Source organism: Polyodon spathula, chromosome 18 (genome assembly GCF_017654505.1).
Source record: "Polyodon spathula isolate WHYD16114869_AA chromosome 18, ASM1765450v1, whole genome shotgun sequence".
Taxonomy (NCBI): domain Eukaryota; kingdom Metazoa; phylum Chordata; class Actinopteri; order Acipenseriformes; family Polyodontidae; genus Polyodon; species Polyodon spathula.
The window spans coordinates 13451154-13459708 of NC_054551.1; positions in this window are offsets into that span (position 1 = coordinate 13451154).

Consider the following 8555-nt stretch of genomic DNA (forward strand, 5'->3'; position numbering starts at 1 on the left):
GGTCTACGTTAAGGTAATATAATAATAATCCTTGTATCACTCAGGTACAGTGCATTAGAATAATACTAAAAACAATAAGCCTTCACACAAGGGGGAAAAAAAATCCAGGTACGGTTCTTAATATTTATATCCAGATTTATAAATTAGCTTTATAAACTTAACTGGATTATATTATCATAGCACATTTGTCCAGGGTGTTCACATATGTTTAGAGCTCCCCTTTCACAGGTACCCAATTTGTTTCACTTGAGGGTGCATCCATATTGATGCAGAAAATGTCATAAAACCAGGACACATTCAAGTAGAGCATGCCTTTTTTAATGGCCTATTTTATATTACAGATAATTCCATTTCGAATACTTCGTTGCAAAAAGCAATATGAAAAATGGAAAAACAAGCCTGAATCAGTTTTTGTATTTTAAACTCAGAAATTGGAAAATGAAAAACTGGTTAATTTTTGTTTTTATGAACAACCAAAACAGAAAAATTAGTAATTTTCTGGTTTTCCGATTTACAGTGTAGAATGCAAACATGATTGGCCGGAATGTACCCGGACCACAGGGGAACAGAGTACCAGACGTGCATTACCCGGTGCATAGCGCTCTCATGTATAGCCCTGGAACACTCAGCACCCCTGTGACTTGTACTGCTGTACATAGCACCCTCGGTGACCAGTGCTCGGTGCCCCGTACACTCATCTGGATTAACCCGGCGCATAGCTCCTCTGTGCATAGCCCTGGTACACATAAAACTCCCGTGCATCTCCATGCACTTCCTCAGTGTCCCCGTGCTCGGTACACCTCTGTACTTAGCACAAATGTTTTACCCTGTGCTCGGTACAGAAATGTCATTCCATGATTGTGTGAGATGTGGGGCCAGCCCGGCCCTAATTTGTGCGTCCAATGCCTGGGTGCACATCATGCCCAGCGAGCGCTGGCAGATCCCAATTTTTGTGCTGTGTGCACTAGATTTCAAAAGAGGTCCAGGGCTAAGAGGGCTCTCCGTGGTCTTTGTTGACACTCTCGAGGAGCCCCTCGCATGAGTCGTCTGCGAGCCGCAGTGGTCAGTCTGTGTGTCTCGCTCTACGGAGCACAAGACCAAGAAAACGAAGACGCGCAGGCACTCACCCAATGCAGATGTGTCAGACTTATGGGCACAAATGACGCAGCTAGCAAGCACGGTAGTAGTAGTAGTTAGTTGTAGTTAGTAGTAGTTGTTGTTGGAGTATCTTGTCAATTTGACAGCTCCGCCTGCACCCACTCCAGCTTTTGGGGTACTGAGACCCCCTCAGCTCCAGCACTGGTCCCTGCTCTCCCGCAATCTCAGCTGATTGAGGAGGAGCAGGACGATGTGGTGTCCCTGGCTGCCTCCATGGAGGAAGGCGAATTTAAGGGGGAAAGGAGGACCCTTCCTGTTTAGTGGGCTCCCTGTCTGAGACATTGTGACCAGGACAGTGGAGTGGTGACGTCAGAACAAGGTAGTAATAGAGACGACTGATGAAATGATATGAAGGCGCTTGCTTGCGCCGGTTTATTTCAAATAAAAAGGTTGTACAAAACACATTATACCCGGTGCTGCACGGCACACTGTGCATATTACACTAGTGCTGCATGGCATGCGGTGCTCGGTGAACGCGGTGCATATTACACCGGTGCTGCATGGTACACATGGTGCTCGGTGCAAGCGGTGCGCATGGCATCTATTGTTGCACGGTACTAGGTGCTCCTTAGACCCGGTGCTACACGATACTCTGTGCCACAGTGCACACGGTGCCCAGTGCACACGGTGGTCAATCTACCCCCTGCTATGATGGGCAGGGCTGGCTTCCATGCCTGTGAGAGTAATATCCCATAAGTAGACAGACACAACATGTGTGCTCGGTGCCTGGAGATCGGTGCCTGGAGAAAGTCGTTCGGAGGTGTTCTTCGTCCCCAGCAGCGGGCCCCTCCCAGCCATGCCTCCCAACGCCGTCACAGAGCCCCTTCGAGGAGATCCCCTATGCACAGACATCTGTATCCACCCACAGCCACTCCCCATCGCCTCCGGCTAGATGGATGAAGAAGTCCCGGCAGGTGAGGGACATCATGGATATGAAAGCTCAGATCGGTCAGACCATGGAGCTTTTGGAGAGGCAGGCCCCACCGGTTTCAGCCATGGGTACCCGTGTGTCGTTCCCCGCCACCTCCTGTGCTGGTCGCAGTCTCAGTAGCGATCCCTGACCCCTCCGTGAGAGAGCAGGGCGAGCAGATCGACCGGGTGCTTTGTTCAGAAGAGGATGCACTATCCATTGCAGCCTCGTGGGGGGAGTCCGCTTTTCCTTCGGATATGGAGGTCAAGGCTGAGACTGAATTCCCGGCTGATACAGCCTCAAGTTCTGAGGCTGCCGCGGTTACTAGCCCAGGTCCCTTGCAGAGCCACGCCGTTCCATCTTTCAACCTCATGACGTGGCTCCCTGAGTTCAACCTTTCCCAGCTTTCCCCGATTTTATGGAGGAGGTGCGTTCCTCTTGATACCTCCCAGCCACAGCGCCGGTGCAATTGAGACATAGTTCTCCTCTGGCCTCGCTGGAGGGGGCAGAGAAGCTGGGCCTGGCCGGGTTTCCCCCTGTGGACTCCACCATTGCAGCCTTGGTTAAGGCTCCTCTGGTGGGAGGTATGCCCAGGGACCCTGTGTGCCTGAACCTGCAGTGCAGGGTGATGGAGACACACGTCTGGAGGGCTTACATGGCGGGAGCCCAGAGTATCCATTTAGCAAACACATCCAGTATGCTGGTTGCGTACTTGGATGGGATTTTACGTCACGCCCCACTCCCAGAGCTGGTGGCCATGGAGTTGCAATTGCTATTGCATACGTTGCTCCAGATCTCCAGCCTGCAATGTCAGACCATGGGCCAGAGTCTGTCGGGTCTAGTGGTCGCGCGCGTCCAGACAGGTAGCAATCGCGGTGCGGGGCAGGTTGAGCTGCTGGCACTTTGTTCGCTTCGGGATAGTCACCCGGACGGTGCCAGTTCCCACAGTCCTGCCAGGTGACCTTAGGCATCGCCTACAGGCCTCATCTCAGGTGAGAGGCAGGAGCCTTCCTCAACGTGGTGGACGTGGACGTGGTTGTAGCTAGCTCATGCAACAACAACCTAGAAGGCAGTTCCAGAGTTTCCTCCTTAGACAACCACCACCGCTAGCCCCGCCTCAGCCTCAACCGCCCCAGCAGGGCCCCTGAAGGCTGACAGCCTCAGACCCAATTCACGATACAACAGCTGTACTTCTGGCGCGCTTGCACCTCCGATATGTGGGTGCTCGCAACTGTACAATATGGTTACGTGCTTCAGTTTCAATTGGGACCCCCTTCTTTTTGCAGTGTCACGAATGCGTATGTGATGGATCTGCTTCAGGCCTCGGTGCTCCAGAGCGAAGTGGCAGCCTTGCTGGACAAGTGCGCCATTCGTATCGTAGATCGCACCTCTCTCGGAAAGGGGTTCTACTCGAGGTACTGAAGGATGGTGGCTATTGCCCCATCCTGGACCTGTGGTTTCTCAACTGGTTTCTGAAACAGAAAGGGTTCCACATGCTGACTCATCTTCACATACTCCAGTCTGTCCAGCCGGGCGACTGGTTCACCACAGTGGACTTATGGGATGCGTATTTTCATGTTCTCATTCGTCCACAACACAAGAAATATCTCCGCTTCACCTTTCAGGGCAGCGTGTATGAGTTTTCCGTGCTGCTGTTCGGCCTCTCCCTAGCTCCCCATACATTTTCAAAGTGCGTAGACACTATCTTCGCCCCCTTGCGGCTGCAAGGAGTCAGAGTGATGAATTACCTCGACGACTGGTTGACCTGTTCCCAGTCGCGGGAGGGAGCGGTGGCCCACACAGCGCTAGTGACAGAGCATCTAGTGAAGCTGGGCCTCACCATCAACGATGCCAAGAGTTAGTTGACGCCGGTGCAGTGCATAACATATGTGGGGCTCCGGCCAGACTCCACTATGACACGCGCATAGCTGCCGGAAGAAAGAGTCGCAGCTCTACAGCACCACCTCTCCCTGTTTCGACAGGGATCGAGGGTGCTCCTTATTTCGACAGGGATCGAGGGTGCTCCTTATTTTGTGCCAGCAACTACTGGGTCTGATGACAGTAGTGGTATCAGCCATCGAGCAGGATTTATTGCGCATGCATCCGCTACAAGCGTGTCTCAATGCATTCTGGTTACATCCCAAACACGACAGGCATTGTCGGCTGACAGTGTGCCTCATAAGAACATAAGAAAGTTTACAAACGAGAGGAGGCCATTCGGCCCATCTTGCTCGTTTGGTTGTTAGTAGCTTATTGATCCCAAAATCTCATCTAGCAGCTTCTTGAAGGATCCCAGGGTGTCAGCTTCAACAACATTACTGGGGAGTTGATTCCAGACCATCACAATTCTCTGTGTAAAAAAGTGTCTCCTATTTTCTGTTCTGAATGCCCCTTTTTCTAAACTCCATTTGTGACCCCTGGTCCTTGTTTCTTTTTTCAGGCTGAAAAAGTCCCTTGGGTCGACACTGTCAATACCTTTTAGAATTTTGAATGCTTGAATTAGGTCGCCACGTAGTCTTCTTTGTTCAAGACTGAACAGATTCAATTCTTTTAGCCTGTCTGCATATTACATGCCTTTTAAACCCGGAATAATTCTGGTCGCTCTTCTTTGCACTCTTTCTAGAGCAGCAATATCTTTTTTATAGCAAGGTGACCAGAACTGCACACAATATTCAAGATGAGGTCTTACAAGTGCATTGTACAGTTTTAACATTACTTCCCTTGATTTAAATTTAACACTTTTCACAATGTATTTGAGCATCTTCTTGGCCATTTTTTTATAGTTTCCCCACATTGTCTAGATGAAGACATTTCTGAGTGAACAAAAACTCCTAGGTCTTTCTCATAGAGTCCTTCTTTAATTTCAGTATCTCCCATATGGTATTTATAATGCACATTTTTATTTCCTGCATGCAGTACCTTACACTTTTCTCTATTAAATGTCATTTGCCATGTGTCTGCCCAGTTCTGAATCTTGTCTAGATCATTTTGAATGACCTTTGCTGCTGCAAGTGTTTGCCACTCCTCCTATTTTTGTGTCATCTGCGATTTAAACATATTTGCTTACTATACCAGAATCTAAATCACTAATGTAGATTAGGAATAGCAGAGGACCTAATACTGATCCCCGTGGTACTCCACTGGTTACCACACTCCATTCTGGGGTTTCTCCTCTAATCAGTACTTTCTGTTTTCTACATGTTAACCACTCCCTAATCCATGCACATGTGTTTCCTTGAATCCCTACTGCGTTCAGTTTGAGAATTAATCTTTTATGCAGTACTTTTTCTGGCAATCTAAATAAACCATGCCATATGCTTTGCAATTATCCATTATCGATGTTGCATCCTCAAAAAAATCAAGCAGGTTAGTTAGACACTATCTCCCTTTCCTAAAACTATGTTGACTGTCTCCCAGGATACTGTTACCATATAGGTAATTTTCCATTTTGGATCTTATTATAGTTTCCATAAGTTTGCATATAATAGAAGTCAGGCTGCTAAAGTTATTTAAAACTGGATAGGAACTGGATGACATGTGGGGCATGTTGTCCGTATCCTCCTTTGTAAAAACTTGTGAAAAGTAATCATTTAATATATTTGCAATTTTTTTTTCTTCATCTATGATTTTGTCATTTGTATCTCTTAGACATTTAACCTCCTCTTTGAATGCTCTCTTGCTGTTGTAATATTGGAAAAACATTTTGGAATTGGTTTTAGCCCCCTTAGCAATGTTCATTTCTATTTCTCTCTGACTTTCTAACTTCCTTTTTACCTTGCGTTTGTATTTCCGTGTACTCTTTCCATGTACTTTGTTTCTGGTCCCTTTTTAACGCTCTGTAAAGTGCTTTTTCGCCGAATATATTTTTTAATTGATCTATTAAACCATTTTGGCAATTTAGTTTTACATTCAGATTTGTCTACTTTAGAGATATAATTGATTTGCCCCTCTAGTACTACATTTTTGAAGAACAGCCATCCTTTTTCTGTTGATGTTTTCTCTATTTTACTCCAATTTACTTCTGTTAGTCTGTTTCATACCGTCATAGTTTGCTTTTCTAAAATTGTAACCTTACCTTTAGTCGTTACTTTTGGGGTTTTAAAGAGCACTTCAAATGAGATCAGGTTGTGTTCTGAGTTTGCTAGTGGTTCTCTGACCTCTGTTTTAGTTATTCTGCCTTCGTTATTTGAAAAGACTAAATCAAGGCATGCCTCCCCTCTAGTCGGTGCCTTGACAAATTGTGTTAGGAAGCAGTCATTTGTCATTTCCACCATTTAAATTTTGTCCGTCGTGCTACCCACCAGGTTTTCCCATTTTATATGGGGGAAGTTGAAATCCCCCATTAGTATGGCTTCTCCTCCGCATTTCTAATGTCATTGTATAACAGATTATTTTCCTCACCGTCTGAATCTGACGGTCTATAGCATGCTCCTATTATTATGCCCTTTGAATTTTTGTCCGGTATTCTGACCCATATTGAAATAAAACACATTCAAATACAACAAAAACTGCACTGTTGACTATACTTTTGTATTTATTCCAAATTGTACGTTAATTTGCACAAACTGTAACATACAGTGGTATACAATATATTAAAGATACGGTAAATGACACTTACTGAAGAAACATTCTGTGAAATTCATGATACAGCAAATATTCGGTTAAATATTTGGTAAATAAAAAAAGAAGAAAAATATTAGTTTACAATGTACATTCTACTGCTTATAATTAATGGCAATTTTGTCATTTTCCTTTAACAATGTTCCCAGAGACCACACAGTGCTGTTGGCTTGGACTTGCTCTTGAAAAAGTGGACATTATCCAAAATTTACAAAAATGCATTAAAAAGAAAAGTTCAGTTACATACTGAACTGGAAGATCTTCATGGTTTTACTGTGCTATCAGTAGGCAAGGGACCATGTTAACCAGAACACTTTCACAGTCACTTCTGCTGGAACATGCATGTTCTAGAGCAGTGGTACTCAACTCTGGACCTCGCGATCTATTCCAGTCCTGGTCTTTATTTCAACCAGGTCCTAAATTAGTTAATTGCATCTTAACATCTTCAATTAACTACATTAGAACATGCCTGGAGTAAATACCTGGACTGGATCTTGAGGGCCAGAGTTGCGTACCACTAGTCTAAAGGTTAACAATGACAATGGGTACAGTGCCTATAGGAAGTATTCACCCCCTGGATGTTTTCACAGTTTGTTGTGTTACAACCTTGATACACGTAAATTGGATTTTTTTTCCTTTGATTTACACAACCTAACCAACACTTTCAATCGGTGAAAAAACAAATCAATTAAAAATAAAAACCTGAAAAGTCTTCATTAGATAAGTATTCACCCCCTTTGCTATGACACTCCTAAATAAGCTCAGGTGTAACCAATTGCCTTCAGAATTCACACAATAAATTAAATGGAGTCAATCTGTGCGCAATAAAAGTGGTTCACATGATTTGAGATTAAATACACCTGTCTCTGTAAGGTCCCACAGTTAGGTAGTGCATTCAAAGCAAAGATACTACCATGAAGACCAGGGAGCTTTCAAAATAACTCCAGGATAAAGTTGTGGAAAGGCACAGATCAGGGGAGGGGTATAAAAAGATTTCAAAGCCATTGAATATCCCTTGGAGCACAGTCAAGTTGATCATTAAGAAGTGGAAGGTATACGGCACCACCCAGAATCTGCTTAGAGCAGTCCATTCTCCCAAACTGAGCAGCCGGGTAAGAAGGGTATTGGTCAGAGAAGCCACCAAGAGGCCAATGACAACTCTGAAAGACCTACAGCGTTCCATGGCCGAGATGGGAGAAACTGTCCATGTGTCAACAATAGCTAAAGTACTCCATAAATCTGGCCTGTATGGAAGAGTGGTAAGAAGGAAGCCATTTCTGAAAAAAGCCCATGTAAAATCCTGCTTGAAATTTGCAAAAAGGCATGTGGGAGACACTGAAAAGATGTGGCAAAGATTCTGTGGTCAGATGATTGGCCTAAATGCAAAGCGTTATGTCTGGCGCAAATCCAACACAGTACATCACCCAGGTAACACCGTCCTTTCTGTGAAGCACGGTTGTGGCAGCATCATGCTGTGGGGATGCTTTTCATCAGCAGGGACTGGGGAGCTTGTCAGGGTAGAAGGCAAAATGGATGGAGTTAAATACAGGCAAATCCTTGAGGAAAACCTGCTTCAGTCTGCCAAAGACCTAAGACTGGGTGGCCCAGTCAAAGCCCGGACTTGAATCCGATTGAGAATCGGTGGCAAGACTATCTAGATGTGCAAACCTTACCCCAAAAGACTCACAACTGTAATTGCTGCCAACAAACTGTGAAAAAGTCCAAGGGAGGTTAATACTTACTATAGGCACTGCATATGAGCATAGCTTGGCTCTGGTGCACTCTACTTAGCATCATCTACAAAGGTAAATGAAACCAGGATTGAGCAAGTTATAGTTGAAAAACAAACAAACAAAAGTCCTGTGTG